We start from the raw sequence: 21,708 nt of genomic DNA on the forward strand, positions 1-21,708 counted from the left end.
TTGTGGTACCCCACTAGTCACTGCCTGCCATTCTGAAAAGGTCCCGTTTACTCCCACTCTTTGCTTCCTGTCTGCCAACCAATTCTCTATCCACATCAATACCATACCCCCCAATACCGTGTGCTTTAAGTTTGCACACTAATCTCCTGTGTGGGACCTTGACAAAAGCCTTTTGAAAATCTAAATATACCACATCCACTGGCTCTCCCCTATCCACTCTACTAGTTACATCTTCAAAAAATTCTATAAGATTCGTCAGACATGATTTTCCTTTCACAAATCCATGCTGACTTTGTCCGATGATTTCCAAATGTGCTGTTATGACATCTTTGATAACCAACTCTAGCATTTTCCCCACCACCAATGTCAGACTAACCGGTCTATAATTCCCCGGTTTCTCTCTCCCTCCTTTTCTAAAAAGTGGGGTTACATTAGCCACCCTCCAATCCTCAGGAACTAATCCAGAATCTAAGGAGTTTTGAAAAATTATCACTAATGCATCCACTATTTCTTGGGCTACTTCCTTAAGCACTCTGGGATGCAGACCATCTGGCCCTGGGGATTTATCTGCCTTTAATCCCTTCAATTTACCTAACACCACTTCCCTACTAACATGTATTTCCCTCAGTTCCTCCATCACACTAGACCCTCCGTCCCTTACTATTTCCGGAAGATTATTTATGTCCTCCTTAGTGAAGACAGAACCAAAGTAGTTATTCAATTGTTCAAGTAGTTATTCAATTATTCAAGTAGTTATTCTGCCATGTCTTTGTTCCCTATGATCAATTCACCTGTTTCTGACTGTAAAGGACCTACATTTGTCTTGACCAATCTTTTTCTTTTCACGTATCTATAAAAGTTTTTATAGATGATTGAATGTGATCCATTTTAACTGCCGAGGGAGCATTCCTGGTAGCAGCGTACATTCCATGCCTGCCCAATATCAGCCAGGCCCTGGAGGAGCAGAGCACTGTAATCAGCCGTCATGAAACGGTGGACCCTGGTGCCTTCCCTATCATTGCGGGGGGTTTCAGCTGAGGACCTTTAACCCACTACCGCTAACAGATCACCTGTGAAACCAGAGGAGCCATCACACTTGACCACTGTTACCGTGCCAACCCATGCCTGCACTTGGACAAGTCCTACCACCTGGCTGTACTTTTATTCCTGGAGACCGAGGACTGCAGCCCCAGTGATGGGGACCATGAGGGTCTGGTCAGGGGAAGGGGTGGAGTCCCTACAGGACTGCTTTGAATCAGTGGACCGGACAATATTCAGGAATTCATCTTTGAATCTGAATGAATATGCCACAGTCGTCACTGATTTCAGGATCTGTGTGGATGAGTGTGAACCTTTGAGAGCATACTGGATTTCCCCAAAGCAGAATCTGTCGATTATATGATAGTATTTAGTACTGGATATTATTACTATTAAACTGAAGAGTGTGACCATTACGTACTCTTTCCATTAGTAGATCCTGACCTGCTGACCATGTCCCACACAGTCTTGCTCTTTGCCACACGATGCCCTTCTTTGTGTTCTCAGTCACTGAGGCCCTGTTTTGGTCGACGTTGACTATGGACGTTGCGTCCTAGCTGTCTGTATGATAAGGAGAGCCAGCTGTTTCCCACGCAGCTGATGGACTCAAAGGAACAGCAGAGACCGATACAGTTTGGCATCAGTGGTGTCTCAGGAGTTGCCAGTCAGCACTGAACTACCTTAGGGACTCCAACTCCATATTTTTCCTCAGGGTTCACTACTAAGCCTTCCCCATGAGTGGGTACAGCCACAAGGCAGCAATAACAACCTTAAGGAGCAAACCTCTAAATGCTCTATTCGTCCATATGGCCAGAGCTCCCCACACTATTTGCCATTGCAACCCTGTGCTTATTCTATCATAGACATTTGCTTTGTCCTATCCATCCTACCCTGACTGCTCAGTCGTTCCCGATTGCAAATAACTATCTTGGAACAGAAACATTCATTCTGTTTCTCTCCCCACAGTTGTTGCCTGACTGGCTAAATGTTTCAGTAGTTTTATTTCAGATTTCCATCATCTGCAGATTTTTGTTCTGTTTTCATGAATGTTTCGGGGAAGTTAATAATGTTTTAAAAATAATTGGTTTATATCAGACCAAAGACAGAATGTAGGACCAAAATTAGGCCACCTGCTCCATCGAGTTTGCTCCATCATTTCATCGTGAATGAGTAATTTTGCCTTTCAACCCCGTTCTCCTGCCCTTTCCTCGTAACCTTCGATGCCCTGACTAATCAAGATGCAGGTAAATTACCTGGCAACAGATAAAAAATGCTACAAATATGAAATAAAAGCATCAAAAGCTGGAGAAGACATTCCAAATTCATTCCAATTTATCAGTGAATGTAGAATACATTTGAAATACTAATGACTAGGAGCAAATTGTACACCTCATCTCAGATAACTTTAATTGATAAATTTTCTTCCAAGCTCTGTATTAAAAATAAATGCAAAACAAAGGTACAAAAGTCCTATAAAATATTTAAATCAGAACAGCACAGTGGATGGTCAAAGCAAATTACATCTGATCAAAATGTTGTACATATGTTCTCAGGGTCCAGCTTGTTCAGCTACACTGGGATTGCGTACAAGGCAACGAGCAAAGATAATTACCATTTACCTCCATAGATGTATGTACACTGACCCATCCCTACATAGTACATCGAGAGAGTAACTGTGTCATACTGTATATTGTGCTTGAAGAAGCACGCAGTCTGTTCATAATTTGAATTGTTTGAAGCATTGTTTTAGCTTTTTCCGGGGAAATTAGGATTTCTGTTCCACATCGGGAGTAAAGTGATTGAGCTTCGCCTGTGGTTTAGTAAGGAATATTGTCCTCCTGGTAAAATACTGTTTTCACAATGATGATGGGGTCTTTGGCCTCCACTGTTTCATTTTGTTGTGATTTCTCTGGTTTTATTATTCAGCAAAACTGAAAATTAGAATTTTTGTTTCTGAGAAACTTCTTGGTGCAGCAACTTCAGTCTCTCAAGTGTGATTAAATTAGGATGGGTAAGAATAATCAGTGTAGATTAGTAGCTCAATTGTTTCTTTGTGGAGTTCATTAGTCCACTTTCATTGGGCACTTTTACTCGTCAGTGTTTTCCACCATTGGAGAGAGATGGTGATCCAACAGCATTATCACTGGCCCATCTTATATCAACTAATTTCAAATCAGAATGTCAGTAAATAGTCAATGAACCAATCAATTGATATCCTTCATCTTACAACGGACAGAAGTCAGTTTTGATCAGCGATGATTACTTGACCATTCTTCTGTTTTAATTGTTCGTTTCTTGTTATATCTGGTGACTGCAATACTTAGAGAATGAAATGATTGTATGAAAAATTATCATTAAGAAATTGTTTCCAAGTATAGTTTTTCATGTACTTTTATGGACGTGAAATGACTGTGTCCATCGATAGTGAAATTTTCTGATAAATAAAATTTTAAAAATGTAAAATATTATTTAGAAGGCAATGAGAGAAAATTTTTGATGACTGATTGTCTTTGTTTACAGATCCAAAATCTGCTCTCAGAATTGTTGGCTCTCCAGCCTCTGGTGGATCCACGTGGATGGAACTTCACATGGAATTACTGGTTACAGCATGGAAGAAAGCTATTGGGCTCTTGCTTGTTATTTTCAAGAGTGATCCACCTAATATCAATTCCCACTTACCTCCTTACACCCCTGCAAGTGCTTCTCTTTCTCCTCCAAATACTACAATTGAATAAACGCTCTTACCAACTCTGGCAATACATTCCTGGTTCCTACCACTCATTGGGGAAAAGATATTTCTTCAAATCACTTTGCTTTGGAAAGTACCTTTATGGGATACAATTTGGTTCTTGAAACCCTACATGAATGGGAACAGCTTTTTCCTTTGATTCTGTCTATAGGCTTCATGATTTGAAATTTCAGTCAGATCCCTTTGCATCTTCCTCAGTTCCAAGAAGAACAACCTTAACTTCCTCAATGTCCGTTGCCCTTTGAATCATTTTGATAGATCTCTTCAGCCTCTCTAAAGCATCCATCACAGAATAGAGAGTGAAATGATGAAGGGTCTTGGCCCGAAACGTCGACTGTTCTCATTTCCCTCGATGCTACCTGGTCTGCTGAGTTCCTCTGGCATTTTGTCTGTTGAATGGACAGTATGTTTGTTCATTTGGAGAAGTCACATTGGGACTACACATAGGGATGGTTAATGGCTATTGTGTTGCCCCATTGCAGGAAGAATGTGGAGGCGATGGAGAAGATGCAGAAGAGATTTACAGGATATTGCCTGGAATAGAGAATGTGAGCTTTAAGGAAAGGTTGGACAAATTTTGGTTGTTTTCTCTGGAGTGTTGGAAGCTGAGGGAAGACCGGATAGAAGTTTGTAAAATTATGAGAGACGGTAGTCAGAATTACTACCTTAGAGATATTCAAAGGCTCTTGACGTACAGAAATCCAAAGACTCACAATCCTAGTTCTAGGTTCTCCAACAGAGGAAATACATTTTCTTCATCCAACCTGCCAAGGTCCTTCAAAAACTAATTGCAGTCAAACCTCTGGAGTGCATGATTTTGCAAAGTGAAGATATGGGTGTTTCAAGGAAGTAACGGGGGGGGGGGGGGGCATCATTAAAGACACTTGAATTCCACATCACTTTGATGAAGTCAGTTATGTAGTAAATCCATCCATTTCAAGGTGTGGACTGAAACACCTCAGCTGTTGCCAAGGACTCCTTGTGGAAGCTTTAAGGAATCCTTTTGTTATATGTGGGCATTTCGTTGAAGTGAAGTGAAATATTTCCTAGAATCATGGAATTATGATGAACAGAAACAACCCAGCTCATCCATGCCAATCAAGATGTCCATTCACACTATTTAAAATTAGTATTTGGTCCACATTTCTCTAAACCTCTCCTATCCATGAATTTCTTCAAAAGTCTTAAATGTAATTGTTCCCACCTCCTCTGCAGCTCATTCCGTTTATCTACATGAAAAACTTACCCCTGTCATACAGGAGGCGTTGCGTTGTTCTCTAAGGGTGGGTTAGACTGTACCTCTGGTGTGTCGACGTGTGTGAGATTCCATACCGGATGAGTTGGGCTGTACACCGAGTGTATCGAGCTGAATTCGTGGTGTGCTGGCGTATGTCGAGCTGGGCTGTTAGGGTGTGGGTCACACACTGTACTGCCGGTGTGTAGGGCTGTACTCTGCGGGTTGAACCCGCGTGTGCGCGCTCCCGCCCCCGCTCCCTTGCGCTACGTGGCCGGACAGGAGCTGAGCGGGAGCGACGTCTGTGGGAGCGGACGGCGGTCCGGATCCGAACCCGGCGACAGGCGGCGTGAGTACAGAGCCTAACGGGGTGCAGGGTCTCTCCGTCCCCACAGGGATCGGGGTCCCGGGTCCTCAGTCAGATCCCTTTGCTCTCCACCCCTTCCCAGTCACCAGCCCCGCGCCTGTCTCCCTCTCCTCTACCCGTCCCATTGCTCTTCCCTCTGCCCCACCTTCTCCCTCCACCACATCTCGTCTCTCCTCTCTACCCATTCCCCGACCTCACTGTGCCCTCTCTCTCTCCTTACCCCCGGTGAAATGATTGGGGAGGAGGGAGGCTGAAAGAACCTGGAAGAGCTAATAGACTTCCATGGGTAGAGGTGACATTATAGAATAGAGGTGACTGCAGATACCGGAATCTCACGTCGCTAGCGAAACTCGGAGGGTCAGGCAGCTCCTGTGAAGGGAGATGGACAGTGAACGTTTCCGGTGAAATTTAATGTTCTCAACCTGAAGTGTTATCTGTCCGTTTCTTTCCGTGGACGCTGGGTTCCTCCAGCATCTGGTGCATGATCTTACAAAACTCAGGGTCGTCCACATCGGATACCCCTGCTGTATGCGCCTTACAGGAGTGGGTGCAGTTTACATCCCAACAGTACACAAACTGTGATTTCTTTAGAAGAGTAAGGATTGATCAGGTTGCTGTTCTGGATAGGGGGTGTGGGGCAAAGAGAGATTGTTTCTGCTGGCCGGGAGTCTAGGGTGTGGACTTGGTCCATGTAAAGCTCTATATGCAGAGACTGTTTAGCATGTCCATAAACTGCCTTTGATCCTTCAACTACAGGCATTAAATTTCAGATGGACAGAAGTTTGATATTAAATCCAGGGAAATGCCAGTCTGTAAATTTGAGACATCATGTGTGGAATGGCTGAGCAAACCTAGGCTGGGTTCATTAACTAACGGACCTGGTGGTTTCCTCATGACCTTATCTCTGAAGTGATGTGCCCCCCCCCCCCAGAGAAAACAATCCAAACATACTTTGTGTACTTCCCCCAGACCTCACACTTGCCTGGACACAACACTATCTGCCCATATCTGTAGTTGACCTATATCCTTTGACAAGTTTCTTCACTGTCTGCAACTTCACTTTTTATTTAAAACATCTATACATCATACGTCTTCCAGGCATACTCCACGGTGATGAGAATCCATGTTTGCCCCACTGTTGTGGACTTTCCAGGAGGCAGAGCATCATGGTCATTGTGTGTGAGGCGGGGCCAACCAGGGCAACACCAGGGGCAGCATAGGGTTAGGGACAGGGCAACTGTCTGGGTGTGAGGAGGGGCCAACCAGGGCAGCATAGGATTAGGGACAGGGAAACTATCCGTGTGTGGGGAGATTGCAATTCTTGATTCTAGTAGAACCATCATCCCTGCTCGAACTTGTCGTGATCCATAAGATTTGTGTGTTTCATTGAGATCACCTTTTCTAGTTGCTCTTTGCAGAGAGCAGTTCTTACACGATCAGTATTACACACAAAATGCTGGAGGAACTCAGCTGGTCAGGCAGCATCTATGGAAATGAATAAACAGTTGATGTTTTGGGATGTCTTCAGAGGGGACAGGGAGGGGGAGGGAAATATTATTTTACCGCAAGGAGAAAACAATATCCATGCCATCAGGTGGAGGTTACCCAGACGGAATATAAGGTGGTGCTCCTCGACCCAGAGGGTGGCCTCATCTTGGCACAAGAGGAAGCCATGGTCCGACACTTTGGCCTCTTACCTCTTCTCACCTGCCTACCAACTCCCCCAGGGTCCCCTCCTTCTTGCCTTTCTCCTGTGGTCCACTCGCCTCTCCTATCAGATTCCTTCATCACCAGCCCTTTACCATTCCGACCCACCTGGCTTCACCTATCACCTTAAGACCATAAGGCGATAAGACATAGGAGCAGAATTATGCCATCTGGCCCATCGAGTCTGCTCCACCATCCGATCATGGCTAATCTTTTTCTTTTTTCCTCAACCCCAGTTCCCGGCCTTCTCCCTGTAACCTTTGATGCCATGTCCAATCAAAAAGCTATCAATCGCTTCGTTAAATACATCCAACGACCTGGCCTCCACAGCTGCAGGTGGCAACAAATTCCACAAATTCACCATCCTTTGGCTAAAGAAATTTCTCCGCATCTCTGTTTTAAATAGACACCCCTCTATCCTGAGGTTGTGCCCTCTTGTCCTAGACTCTCTCACTATGGGAAATATCCTTTCCACATCTACTCTGTCTAGGCCTTTCAATATTTGAAAGGTTTCAATGAGATCCCCCCTCATCCTTCTGAATTCCAGCGAGTACAGACCCAGAGCCATCAAACATTCCTTGTATGAAAACCCTTTCATTCCTGGAATCATCCTTGTGAACCTCCTCTGGACCCTCTCCAATGCCAGCACATCTTTTCTAAGATGAGGAACCCAAAACTGTTCACAATACTCACGGTGAGGCCTCACCAGTGTCTCATAAAGCCTCAGCATCACATCCTTGCTCTTGTATTCTAGACCTCTTGAAATGAATGCTAACATGGCATTTGCCTTCCTCACCACTGACTCCATTTGCAAGTTAACCTTCAGGGTGTTCTGCACAAGGACTCCCAAGTCCCTCTACATCTCAGATTCCTGGAATTTCTCCCCGTTTAGAAAAAAGTCCGCACATTTTTTCTACTACCAAAGAGCATGACCATACATTTTCCAACATTGTATTTCATTTGCCACTCTCTTGCCCATTCTCCTTATCGGTCTAAGTCCTTCTGCAGGCTACCCATTTCCTTGACACTACCTGCCCCTCCACCAATCTTTGTATCATCTGAAAACTTGGCAACAAAGCCATTTTTGCATAATCTATATCATTTATATACAGTAGAAAAAGAAGTGGTCCCGACACTGACCCCTGTGGAACACCACTAGTCACTGGCAGACAACCAGCCAAAGATCCTTTTATTCCCACTCACTGCCTCCTACCAATCAGCCAATGCTCTAACCATGTTAGTAGTTTTCCTATAAACCTGTGGGCTCTTAAAATTTGGTAAGTAGCCTCATGTGTGACATCTTGTCAAAGGCCTTCTGAAAGTCCAAATATACAACATTCACTGCAATCCCTTTATCCATCCTCTTGTAATCTCCTCAAAGAATTACATCAGGTTTGTCAGGCAAGATTTTCCTCCGGGTTATCATCATTCCCCTCCCCCCTGCCTTTTTATTCTGGCATCTCCCTCCTTCCTTTCCAATCCCGATGAAGAGTCTGGGCCTGAAATGTCGACTTTATTTATTTCCATAGATGCTCCAGCATCTTGTGTTTGTTGCTTTGGGTTTCAAGGATCTGCAGAATTTCTTAGTTTATCATTGTCACATGTACCAAGATACAGTGAAAAGCTTTTGTTTTGTGTTCCACCCAGACGATCGCTCCAGACATAAGTATAGTCAGATAGTTGTATTAAAACAGAATGCAGAATTGTGTGATGCAGTTATAGAGAAGGTGCATTGTAAATACACAGCAAAAGTGCAAGGGCCACCTTGGGAGATGAAGAGTTCATCTGCTGGCATTTGAGAGTCTGGTATCAGTAAGATAGAAGCTGTTCTTGAACCTGGTGATTTTGTATCTCGGGCTTTTGTATCTTCTGCCTGATAGGAGGGGGAGGGAAGTGAGAATGAGTGAGTTGGGAGAGCTGGCTGCTTTGCCGATGTCGGGTGAAGTATAAAAGGAGTCATGGAGGGGAGGCTGATTTTCATGCTGGACTGGGCTGTGTTCACAACTCTCTCCACTTCCTTGCACAGAACAGTTACGATACCAAGCTGTGATGCATCCTGATTGGATGCTGTCTGTGGTACAGAATCGGCTTGGGGACAGTTCTCAGGAAGGGAACTCTAACATAACACTGGTACCGCCTACTACACTCTTACATTGGGATGTTACTCCCTCACTCTGGTATGTTTGACTGTCTCGTTCTTCCAAACTGTTTAAAACATCGGTTAAAACAAGTGCTGGGGAAATATTTTGAACTGATATGAAGCTCTGCTCCTGGTGATTAGGGAATGTTCCCATTTATTTCTGCCAACATTTGCAACATACAGATAGTGATGTCTGTGATAACAAACCCTTTGGATGAAAGGGATCTGGATCAAACTGTGACTGTGAGAGAGTTTCCCAGAGCTAGATGAAGAATTCAGCAACTGGAAGAGTAAGATTTGAGAAAAATGAGGAGATATTTTACATTCACTTGATTTGACTGTCAGTTCAGGTGTGCAGGCAGAGTGAGCTCATTCAGTAAAGTTTTGGTTGGATGATACCTTGAAATGCTATCTGATCTTTATCATTTCCTGTTTAAATGTATTTATGTAGGTTTACATGCAGTGACTAAACTTTGAAATGAAATGTAAACCAGGCTTCGTGTTTTGTCTTCTTGGTGCAATGCTGTTCTCAAATTTAAACAAAAAAGAATGTCCTGACATTCGTGCTCACTCATTTCCTGGAACCTCTGGAACTATTTGATCCAATGTTTATCCAACACGGCAGACTGTGCTGTGGGAAATGTTTCTTTGCATTGCAATCAGATAAACCTTTATCTGCTCAAATCCCTCAACTGGACCTGGGGCGAATGCCTGTTCCCAGCCCTAGAGGATTTCTTTCAGTTGAAACTTGTTTGGTGTAATGGTGTTCAATCTCAGGGTAACAGAACAAGAGCAGAGGTATGAAAATCATGATGTAGTATGGCAGTGCTGAGCTACAGATTTGACCCGGCCAGTCTACATGGTGTTCTTCATGGTAATATTGAGTTACAGATCTGACCCGGCCAGTCTACATGGTGTTCTTCATGGTAATATTGAGTTACAGATCTGACCCGGCCAGTCTACATGGTGTTCTTCATGGTAATATTGAGTTACAGATCTGACCCGGCCCGTCTTCATGATAATATTGAGTTATGGATCTGACCCGGCCAGTCTACATGGTGTTCTTCATGGTAATATTGAGTTACAGATCTGACCCGGCCCGTCTTCATGGTGTTCTTCATGATAATATTGAGTTATGGATCTGACCCGGCCAGTCTACATGGTGTTCTTCATGGTAATATTGAGATACAGATCTGACCTGGCCAGTCTTGGCACCGAGACTGGACCCTCAGCTCAGAAGGGAAGGAGGAAAAAGAGGAGAGCAGTAGTGATAGGGGATTCGATAGTTAGGGGGACAGATAGGAGTTTCTGTGGAAGAGATCGAGAATCCCGGATGGTCTGTTGCCTCCCTGCTGCCAGGGTCCGCAATATCTCAGATCAAGTTCTCAGTATTCTCAAGAGGGAGGGTGAGCGGCCGGATGTCGTGGTCCATGTAGGGACCAATGATGTGGGTAGGAAGAGTGAGGAGGTCCTCAAAGGTGAGTTTAGGGAGCTAGGCGCCAGGTTAAAGGACAGGACCTCCAGGATAGCAATCTCAGGATAGCTACCAGTGCCACTTGCAGGTGGGTTTAGAAATAGTAAGATAGCGCAGATCAACACGTGGCTGAAGACATGGTGCAGGAGGGAGGGCTTCAGATTTATAGATAATTGGGCAGTTTTCCAGGGAAGGTGGGACTTGTTCCGGTGGGACGGTTTACATCTGAACTGGAGGGAGACAAATATTCTTGCAGGTAGGTTTGCTAGAGAGGCTCCAGTGGATTTAAACTAGACACGAGGGGAGAGGGGAACCAGAGTGTAGGAACAGATGTATGGGAGAAGGAAGAAAAAGAAGACAGTAAAGTTCTTTGTACTGTTAGAGATAAACAGAGAGGAAGAGGTGGAGAATTTCTTAAATGCATTTATTTTAATGTTAGGAACATTGTAAGAAAGGCGGATGAGCTTAGTGCATGGATGATACCTGGAAATATGATGTTGTAGCTATTAGTGAAACATGGTTGCAGGAGGGGGTGTGATTGGCAACTAAATATTCCTGGATTTTGTTGCTTCAGGTGTGATAGAATCGGAGGGACAAGAGGAGGAGGTGTTGCATTGTTTGTCAGAGAAAATATTACAGCGGTGCTCTGGCAGGATAGATTAGAGGGCACGTCTAGGGAGGCTATTTAGGTGGAATTGAGGAATGGGAAAGGTGTAGTAACACATAGGGGTGTATTATAGACCACCTAATGGGGAGCGAGAATTGGAGGAGCAAATTTGTAAGGAGATAGCAGATATTTGTAGTAAGCACAAGGTTGTGATTGTGGGAGATTTTAATTTTCCACACATAGACTGGGAAGCCCATTCTGTAAAAGGGCTGGATGGTTTGGAGTTTGTAAAATGTGTGCAGGATAGTTTTTTGCAGCAATACATAGAGATATCGACTAGAGAAGGGGCAGTGTTAGATCTTCTGTTAGGGAATTAAAAAGTTCAGGTGACGGAGGTATGTGTTGGGAAGCACTTCAGGTCCAGTGATCACAATGCCATTAGTTTCAATATAATTATGGAGAAGGATAGGACTGGACCAAGGGTTGAGATTTTTTATTGGAGAAAGGCTAACTTTGAGGAGATGTGAAAGGATTTAGAAGGAGTGGATTGGGACAATTTGTTTTATGGGAAGGATGTAATAGAGAAATGGAGGTCATTTAAAGGTGAAATTTTGAGGGTACAGCATCTTTATTTTCCTGTTAGGTTGAAAGGAAAGGTTAAAAGTTTGAGAGAGCCATGGTTTTCAAGGGATATTGGAAACTTGGTTCGGAAAAAGAGGGAGATCTACAATAAATATAGGCAGCATGGAGTAAATGAGGTGCTTGAGGAATATAAAGAATGTAAAAAGAATCTTCAGAAAGAAATTAGAAAAGCTAAAAGAAGATACGAGGTTGCTTTGGCAAGTACTGTGAAAATAAATCTGAAGGGTTTCTACAGTTATATTAATAGCAAATGCCAATCCTCCAGCACCATCCCCATTTCTAATGACATTTGAAATATTACTGTCAGAGCCTCTGCTATTTCTACACTAACTTCCCTCAAGGTCCTAGGGAATATCCTGTCAGGACACAGAGATTTATCCACTTTTATATTCCTTAAAAGTGCCAGTACTTCCTCCTCTTTAATCGTCATAGTTTCCGTAACTTCCCTACTTGTTTCCCTTACCTTACACATTTCAAAACCCTTCTCCGTAGTGAATACTGAAGAAAATAAACTGTTCAAAATCTCCCTCATCTCTTTTGGCTCCACACATAGCTGTCCACTCTGATTCTCTAAGGGACCAATTTTATGCCTCACTATCCTTTTGCTATTATTATAACTGTAGAAACCCTTTGGATTTATTTTCACCTTACTTGCCAAAGCAACCTCGTATTTTCCTTTAGCTTTGTTAATTTCTTTCTTAAGATTCTTTTTACATTCTTTATATTCCTCAAACACCTCATTTACTCCATGCTGCCTATATTTATTGTAGATATCTCTCTTTTTTCTGAACCAAGTTTCCAACATCCCTTGAAAACCATGGCTCTCTCAAACAAATGTGCCTTCTTTACCATCCTATCTTCTTGCGTTGCCACCGAGAGAGCTTCGGTCTTGGACCCAAAATCCCTCTGTATACCGATGCCATTCAGGTTCCTAACACCAACTGTGTACTTTTCCTTTACATTTGTGCTCCCAAAGTGCAACACCTCACACTTGCCCAGATTAAACGTCATCTGCCGTTTCTCCACCCGTATCTGTCACTGATCAATATCCTGATATGGAATCAGGTAAGCAAGGAGCTTGGAGCAAGGCCAGGATTGATCACCAATCTCTGATTTCACACGAGAGATAGATCTGAGCTGCCTCCTTAAATCAAAACCTGACCAAGTCTGTCTCTCAAACAAACAAACTAGCAGATAATTTGCCCACTATCACATTGCAGATCTTCCTGTACACAGCATGTGGCTCAGAAACAGGATCCTGGACCCACCATGCCTGTGGCAAATATGAATCTTGCCTGCCTGTACATGATCCATACCCATCTATTGCCTGCATATTAATTTATCTATCTAACAAACTATCACAGGTGCTTTTAGCCCTGACAACCTGCTCTACTCATTGGTTAGTACAATGCTTTACAGTACCAGTGACCCGGGTTCAATTTCCATTGCATGGTAGTGTAGTGGTTAGCACAACGCTTTACAGTACCAGTGACCCGGGTTCAATTCCCATCACACGGTAGTGTAGTGGTTAGCACAACGCTTTACAGTACCAGCGACTTGGGTTCAATTCCCATCGCACGGTAGTGTAGTGGTTAGCACAACGCTTTACAGTACCAGTGACCCGGGTTCAATTCCCATCGCACGGTAGTGTAGTGGTTAGCACAACGCTTTACAGTACCAGCGACCCGGGTTCAATTCCCATCGTACGGTAGTGTAGTGGTTAGCACAACGCTTTACAGTACCAGTGACCCGGGTTCAATTCCCACTGCTGTCTGTTTGTACATTTGTACGTTCTCCCATGACCCATGACTGTGTGGGTTTTGTCCGGGTACTGCAGTTGTACAAAGACGTACCAATTAGTTGGCTAAATGGCCGTAATAAATTGTCCTGTGATTAGGCTAGGGTTAAATCGGGGAGCTGCAGTGAGGCATGACTCAGTGTGCTGGAAGGGCCTATTCTGCACTGCATCTCAATATAACCAAACACGTACATACATACATTAATGAAAGCTTCTCCTCACATTTCTTTTATGATTCCCCTACTCATCTTAAAAATACATGTGTTCTCGTATTTAGTCATTTTTTTCCCTGAGAAAAAATTCTGACTATCTATGCCTTTATGAATTTCTGTCACCTCTCCCCTCCACCTCCGATGCTCCTGAGGAAACAGTCCATCTTTCAGCACACAGCTCGAATGCATCCTGGTGAAGCTCTTCTGCAGACTCTCCAAAGCCTCCACACCCTCGCTGCAATGGAATGGCCAGAAATGCACTCAGTACAGTTGCAATGTGACTTCCTGTCACTTACCAATGAATGCTTTTCTACCCTATCTTGGGGCATAGACACCTTTAGGGGGTTTTGGTCTTGGACACCAAACAGGTTCCAACTTACTAACCCAGCAAAGTATTTCAGTGATGGAATTCCAAAGATGAAATGCGCTGTCAAAATCTCTCTAAGCAGAGTTATGACTGTATACATGCCATCCTATTTTCTGTTGATTTCAGTTTTTGAATAGTAACAACTGAGCTGCACAAGGAGTTCAATCTGCATCCACATAACCACAACTATGTTAGAGCTGCCAGTCAGTTCTGTTTGTAATTAACGATTTATTATTCTGTGCATTCCATTTCCATGATGGTAGGCACCATCCTTTGACGATAAAGCATTCTCTTGGGACAGTAACCTTTAGCCCAGATATCCACAGCTAAAAATTCCTGCACTGGATAAGGCCCAGTCCATCACGGGTAAAGCCCTCCGCACCATTGAGCATATCTACACAGAGCGTTGTCGCGGGAAAGCAGCATCCACCATCAGGGACCCCCACCACCCATCTCTTCTTGCTGCTGCTGTCGGGAAGGTGGTACAAGAGCCTCAGGACCCACACCACCAGGTTCAGGAACAGTTATTATCCCTCAACTGTCAGGAAGAAGGTACAGAAGCCTCAGGATTCACGTCACCAGGTTCAGAATCAGAATCAGAATTAGAATCAGGTTTATTATCACTGGCATGTGACGTGAAATTTATTAATTAGCAGCAGCAGTTCAATGCAATACATAATATAACAGAGGAATAATAATAATAAATAAAATAAAACATAATAAATAAACAAGTACATCAATTATGTATATTGAATAGATTATTAAAAATATGCAAAAACAGAAATACTGTATAATAAAAAAAGTGAGGTAGTATCCAAAGCTTCATTGTCCATTTAGGAGTCGGATGGCAGAGGGGAAGAAGCTGTTCCTGAATTGCTGAGTGTGTGCCTTATAACCATATAACTATATAACAATTACAGCACGAAAACAGGCCATTTTGGCCCTTCTAATCCGTGCCGAACGGTTACTCTCACCTAGTCCCACTGGCCCGCACTCAGCCCATAACCCTCCATTCCTTTCCTGTCCATATACCTATCCAATTTTTTTTTAAATGACAAAATGGAACCTGCCTCTACCACTTCTACTGGAAGCTCGTTCCACACAGCTACTACTCTCTGAGTAAAGAAGTTACCCTTCGTGTTACCCATAGATTTTTGCCCCTTAACTCTCAACTCATGTCCTCTTGTTTGAATCTTCCCTACTCTCAATGGAAAGAGCCTATCCATGTCAACTCTATTTATCCCCCTCATAATTTTAAATACCTCTATCAAGTCCCCCCTCAACCTTCTATGCTCCAAAGAATAAAGACCTAACTTGTTCAACCTTTCTCTGTAACTTAGGTGCTGAAACCCAGGTAACATTCTAGTAAATCGCCTCTGTACTCTCTCTATTTTGTTGACATCGTTCCTATAATTTGGTGACCAGAACTGTACACAATGCTCCAAATTTGGCCTCACCAATGCCTTGTACAATTTTAATATTACATCCCAACTCCTACACTCAATGCTCTGATTTATAAAGGCCAGCATACCAAAAGCTTTCTTCACCACCCTATCCACATGAGATTCCACCTTCAGGGAACTATACACCATTATTCCTAGATCACTCTGTTCTACTGCATTCTTCAATGCCCTACCATTTACCATGTATGTCCTATTTTGATTATTCCTATCAAAATGTAGCACCTCACACTTATCAGCATTGAACTCCATCTGCCATCTTTCAGCCCACTCTTCTAACTGGCCTAAATCTCTCTGCAAGCTTTGAAAACCTACTTCATTATCCACAATGCCACCTATCTTAGTATCATTTGCATACTTACTAATCCAATTTACCACCCCATCATCCAGATCATTAATGTATATGACAAACAACATTGGACCCAGTACAGATCCCTGAGGCACACCACTAGTCACCGGCCTCCAACCTGACAAACAGTTATCCACCACTACTCTCTGGCATCTCCCATCCAGCCACTGTTGAATCCATTTTACTACTTCAATATTAATACCTAATGATTGAACCTTCCTAACTAACCTTCCATGTGGAACCTTGTCAAAGGCCTTACTGGTCCATATAGACAGTATCCACTGCTTTACCCTTGTCAACTTTCCTAGTAACCTCTTCAAAAAATTCAATAAGATTTGTCAAACATGACCTTCCACGCACAAATCCATGTTGACTGCTCCTGATCAGACCCTGTCTATCCAGATAATTATATATACCATCTCTAAGAATACTTTCCATTAATTTACCCACCACTGATGTCAAACTTACAGGCCTATAATTGCTAGGTTTACACTTAGAACCCTTTTTAAACAATGGAACAACATGAGCAATACGCCAATCCTCCAGCACCATCCCTGTTTCTAATGACATTTGAAATATTTCTGTCAGAGCCCCTGCTATTTCTACACTTCAGGCTTCTGTATCTCCTACCTGATGATAACGTGAGAAAAGGGCATGCCCTGGGTGGGTGCTGGAGGTCTTTAATAATTGTGATGAACTACATATACTTGTCTGGACACGCCCCCCCCCCCCCCCCCCCACTGACTGCTCCTGTGGCTCCTCCCACAGACCGTGGTTTAAAGGCGATTGGAGGCACAGCCCCTTCCTCAGTCTCCAGGATGTTGTGTGATGGTCACTTGCTGCTTGTGCTTCCTTCCAGCCAATAAAAGCCTACCTTAACTCACGTCTCCGAGAGTTATTGATGGTGCATCAATAATGGACTCTACTTTTCTGAGGCTCCGCTCACTAAAGATGTCCTGGGTACTTTGTAGGCTAGTGCCCAAGATGGATCTGACTAGATTTACAACCTTCTGCAGCTTCTTTCGGTCCTGTGCAGTAGCCCCTCCGTTCCAGACAGTGATGCAGCCTGTCAGAATGCTCTCCACAGTACAACTATAGAAGTTTTTGAATGTATTTGTTGACATGCCAAACCTCCTCAAGCTCCTAAAAAAGTATAGCTGTTGTCTTGCCTTCTTAATGACTACATCAATATGCTGGGACCAGGTTAGATCCTCAGAGATCTTGACACCCAGGAACTTGAAGATGCTCACTCTCTCCACTTCTGATCCCTCTATGAGGATTGGTATGTGTTCCTTTGTCTCACCCCTCAACCATCAGGCTTTTGAACCAAAGGCTCACTCAACTTCACTTACCCCATCACTGAACTGTTCCCACAAGCTATAGGCTCACTTCCAAGTATTCTTCAGCTCACATTCTGAATATTTATTGCTTATTAATTTATTATAGTTGTTTCTTTTTTTGTATTTGCACAGTTTATGTTTTTTGCACACTGGTTGAACACTGAAGCTGGTGAGTTCTTCCATTGTTCTATTATGGTGATTATATTAATCTTGAGTATGCCCACAAGAGAATGAACCTCAGGGTTGTATATGGTGACATATAGGTACTTTGATAATGTTAATTTGAACTTCACAATCAGGCTACGGGTAATATTCTAACAGTGGGACTGTTGACTGTACAGACACAGGTTATATTGTACAATGTAGATGGTGCAAGAGCTCTGGGATCAATATCAAATGTAAACTGGAATCTATGCCTTGTAACGGCCATGGAGGTCAATCAGCTGCATTCTACTGAAGTTGCCTGGGAGCCCCAGGCTGTCTCACCAGAAAGACAGACGGAGACACAGCATGGGAACTGACTCTTTGTCAAATTGAGTTCATAACCACCAAACGATAATCCATTGTATTCTCCTCACATTTCCCTCAACTCCCCCACATTCTACCCTAGGGGCAACTTACAACAATCAATTCACCTACAAACAACATTGCCTCTCATTTTGTTTCACAGCTGTGTGGACCAACCATTGCTCTACACAGCCTGAAAACCACGTGGTGCTTTAATAACGGAAACTTCTAGCTGCACATCAACAGAGGCTATGTGCACGGAAGCACTTCGGTCACTACGCGGCCACGCAGTGAAGTGGGAACAGTGCCTACAAATACACCTGTCTTTGCGATGTGGGAGGAGACCATAGTTCTAGGCTTGCACTTCCAGTGAGTCATAGTACCCTGGAGACCTGGGAAAGCAGTACAGAGGCATCATAGGTATGTAAGGTAATGAAGAAGGTATTTGGCACGCTGGCCTAGATTAGTCAGGGCATTGAGCATGGGAGGAATGATCTTATGAAGTCAAGTTGAGTCGTCACTTTTTATTGTCATTTCGACCGTTAACTGCTGGTACAGTACACAGTAAAATCGGGACAATGTTTTTCAGGACCATGGTGCTACATGAAACAGCACAAAAACTACACTGAACTATGTAAAGCAACACAGAAACTACACTAGACTACAGACCTACCCAGGACTGCATAAAGCCCACAAAACAGTGCAGGCATTACAATAAAGACAATAGGCACAGTAGAGGGCAGTAGGTTGGTGTCAGTCTCGGCTCTGGCTATTGAGGAGTCTGATGGCTTGGGGGAAGAAACTGTTGCACAGTCTGGTTGTGAGAGCCCGAATGCTTCGGTGCCTTTTCCCAGATGGCAGGAGGGAGAAGAGTTTGTATGAGGGGTGCATGGGGTCCTTCATAATGCTGTTTCCTTTGCGGATGCAGCGTGTAGTGTAAATGTCCGTGATGGCGGGAAGAGAGACCCCGATGATCTTCTCAGCTGACCTCACTATCTGCTGCAGGGTCTTGTGATCTGAGATGGTGCAATTTCTGAACCAGGCAGTGATGCAGCTGCTCAGGATGCTCTCAATACAACCCCTGTAGAATGTGGTGAGGATGGGGGGCGGGGGTGGAAGATGGATTTTCCTCAGCCTTCGCAGAAAGCAGAGACAATTCTGGGCTTTCTTTGCTATGGAGCTGGTGTTGAGGGACCAGCTGAGATTCTCCGCCAGGTGAACACCAAGAAATTTGGTGATCCGAATGATCTCTACGGAGGAGCCGTAGATGTTCAGCGGAAAGTGGTCGCTCCGTGCCCTCCTGAAGTCAATAACCATCTCTTTTGTTTTGTTCACATTCAGAGACAGGTTGTTGGCTCTGCACCAGTCTGTTAGCCGCTGCACCTCCTCTCTGTAAGCTGACTCGTCGTTCTTGCTGATGAGACCCACCACGGTGGTGTCATCGGCGAACTTGATGATGTGGTTCAAGCTGTGTGTTGCAGCACAGTCGTGGGTCAGCAGAGTGAACAGCAGTGGACTGAGCACACAGCCCTGGGTGGCCCCCGTGCTCAGTGTGATGGAGTTGGAGATGCTGCTCCCGATCCGGACTGACTGAGGTCTCCCAGTCAGGAAGTCTAGGATCCAGTTGCAGAGGGAGGTGTTCAGGCTCAGTAGGCTCAGCTTTCCAATCAATTTCTGAGGGATGATTGTGTTGAATGCTGAACTGAAGTCTATGAACAGCATTCCAACGTACGTGTCTTTTTTGTCCAGGTGGGTTAGGGCCAGGTGGAGGGTGGTGGCAATGGCGTCATCTGTTGAACAGTTGGGACGGTACGTGAACTGCAGGGGGTCCAGTGAGGGGGGCAGCAGGGTCTTGATATGCCTCATGACAAGCCTCTTGAAACACTTCATGATGATGGATGTGAGTGCAACGGGACGGTAGTCATTTAGGCAGGACACTGAAGACTTCTTCGGCACGGGGACGATGGTGGCAGCCTTGAAGCACGTTGGAATGGTGGCGCTGCTCAGGGAGATGTTGAAGATGTCAGTGAGAACATCTGCTAGCTGGTCTGCACATCCTCTAAGCTAGTGGTCACCAACCTTTTTAAGCGACGATCCCCTACCTCGGCCTCAGTGAAAGGCAAGATCGACCCTACTAAATCGGTTAGTCACACGCATGCGTACTGGGAAGAAAAGACCGGAAGTAAAACCCTGCAACCCGGAAGTAGAGATAATGTATGTACACCAGGGGTCACCACCCTTTTTTGCACCATGAACCGGTTTAATATTGACAATATTCTTGCAGACCAGCCGATGGGGTGTGGGGGGGGCGGGGGGTTGTGTTAAACACGACCGGAATACAGCAATACTCCAAGCAGATTCCTTATGTCCAGTCTATTCCGCAGTTTAGTTTTCACGGTTATCAGCACTTCTGTCCTGCTTGCTCACGTTTTTTCCACTCAAAAAATTCAATGGGTTTGGCTTTAGGTGCAGGGTGCTTGGACTCAAGGTACTGGAGCAGTTTTGAGGGCTTCATTGCCTCATTAGACAGCCTCCGGGCCCGAACTCCAGCCTCCTGCCCGCCCGTTGCCAGATGCCCTGGCCAGGTGCGGCTGGTCGTGGGTGGGGTGAGAGGACAACATAAGGGCCAGAGGTCCCCATACTGGGGCCGCGGCGGTCACCGACCGAGTGCCCCTCTAGTAGGTAGGTAGGATCTATCGGCCGACAAGAGTTTGGCTTGAGGGATGATTTTCAGTAGATCGCAGGGAGGTAGCTGCTCTGCTACTTATGAAACCCTGAGCCCGAATTAGGTCGTCTGTAAATATTTTAGCACCGGGTTCCCCACGAACATTCTGTGTGCTAAACAGGTTTAGAGGCGGCACCCATCTGTCCGTGCTCCAGGCCAGTAGCAACGGCACTTCCCGCTGGCCACGCGAGGCGGCCTGTTACCCGAGGCCAATGGCGTTTAGGCAACTGATGACCTCGCATGCGTTCAAGTTCAACAGTGGGTGTGACAGGGAATGAGGAAAGGTGCAGCTGACTCATATCGTTTCCTTGCGGTCCGGTAGCACATACCTTGCGGCCCGGTATTGGTCCGCAGTCCGGTGGTTGGGGGCCACTGAATTACACTGTGTAGTGCGTGGGGGGCGGGGGAGCTACACACTTGCACACTGGGCAGAAAGAACGGAACTAAAACCCCACAACCCGGAAATAATCTCTCAACAGTATTTGTGTATCTCTTTTTCTTTTTTTTTGGGATCTACTGGGAAAGTCTCAAAGATCGACCAGTTGATTGTGATCGACGGGTTGGCGACCACTACTCTGAGCACTCTGCCAGTAATGTTGTCTGGTCCAGCAGCCTTCCGTGGGTTGACCCTGCACAGGGTTCTTCTCACATCGGCCATGGTGAGACACAGCACCTGGTCATTTGGAGGAGGGGTGGACTTCCTTGCCGCCACGTCACTTTCCACCTCAAAACGGGTGTAGAAGTTATTCAGCGCATCTGGGAGGGAGGTATCACCGGCACAGTCAGGTGATGTTGTCCTGTAGTTGGTGATGTCCTGAATACCTTTCCACGTGTCGCCGAAGTGGCTGTGAATTCACTGGGCATGTGCACGCTTTGTCTCTCTGATGGTCTGGGACAATTTGGCCCTTGCTGTTGTTAGGGCTGCCTTGTCGCCTGCTCTGAAGGCGGAGTCATGGGTCCTCAGCAGCGCGTGTAACTCTGCGGTCATCCAT

The 21,708-nt window shown here is 44.8% G+C and overlaps 1 protein-coding gene across 1 annotated transcript in view; it reads left to right on the plus strand.

The window, feature by feature from the left end:
• Positions 1-4,701: 4,701 nt before the first annotated feature.
• LOC140727222 (pleckstrin homology-like domain family B member 1) overlaps positions 4,702-21,708 on the plus strand; it is a 63,993-nt gene continuing 46,986 nt past the window's right edge. Inside the window, exon 1 of the mRNA XM_073044489.1 lies at positions 4,702-5,370. The gene's annotated coding sequence lies outside the window, so the exon portion shown is untranslated. The remainder of the gene's footprint in view (positions 5,371-21,708) is intronic.

This window comes from Hemitrygon akajei, chromosome 5 (assembly GCF_048418815.1).
Source record: "Hemitrygon akajei chromosome 5, sHemAka1.3, whole genome shotgun sequence".
Taxonomy (NCBI): domain Eukaryota; kingdom Metazoa; phylum Chordata; class Chondrichthyes; order Myliobatiformes; family Dasyatidae; genus Hemitrygon; species Hemitrygon akajei.